A 493-nucleotide genomic window follows, 5' to 3' on the forward strand; every position below is an offset into this window, starting at 1 on the left:
GCTCCGACTCCTACTTCTTTGTACGTCTCTTCACCTCTCTTCACTCCTACTTCTCTTCCTACTTCTCTTCACTCCTACTTCTCTTCACTCCTACTTCTCTTCCCACTTCTCTTCCTACTTCTCTTCACTCCTACTTCTCTTCACTCCCACTTCTCTTCACCCCTACTCTTTCTCTCCTCTCTCTTACTCTCTCTCACTCTCTTCTCTCGTACTCCCCCCTCTCTCACTCTTACTCTCTACATTCTTACTCTGTTACTCTCTAACCCTTACTCTCTCACTCTCTCACCCTTACTCTCTCACTCTCTTCTCTCTTTCCCTCTCTCTCTCACTCTCTTTCTCTTTCTCTCTTTCTCTCCCCCATAGCCCTCTTCCCTCTCTCTCACTCTCTTTCTCTTCCCTCCCTCTCCCCCATACCCCTCTTCCCTCTCTCTCACTCTCTTCTCTCTCCCTCCCTTTCTCTTCCTCTCTTTCTCCCCCCAGACCCACCTTCCCC

At 49.5% G+C, this 493-nt stretch overlaps 1 protein-coding gene and 1 long non-coding RNA gene across 4 annotated transcripts in view; one reads left to right on the top strand and one right to left on the bottom strand.

Moving 5' to 3' along the window:
- Nucleotides 1-493, top strand: part of LOC106872050 (uncharacterized) — a 17,087-nt gene that overhangs the window by 5,503 nt on the left and 11,091 nt on the right. The gene's annotated exons all lie outside the window — the stretch shown is intronic.
- LOC128248173 (uncharacterized) overlaps nt 1-493 on the bottom strand; it is a 20,485-nt gene that overhangs the window by 5,024 nt on the left and 14,968 nt on the right. The window lies entirely within an intron of this gene.

The sequence above is a fragment of the Octopus bimaculoides genome, chromosome 6, assembly GCF_001194135.2.
Source record: "Octopus bimaculoides isolate UCB-OBI-ISO-001 chromosome 6, ASM119413v2, whole genome shotgun sequence".
Classification (NCBI taxonomy): Eukaryota; Metazoa; Mollusca; class Cephalopoda; order Octopoda; family Octopodidae; genus Octopus; species Octopus bimaculoides.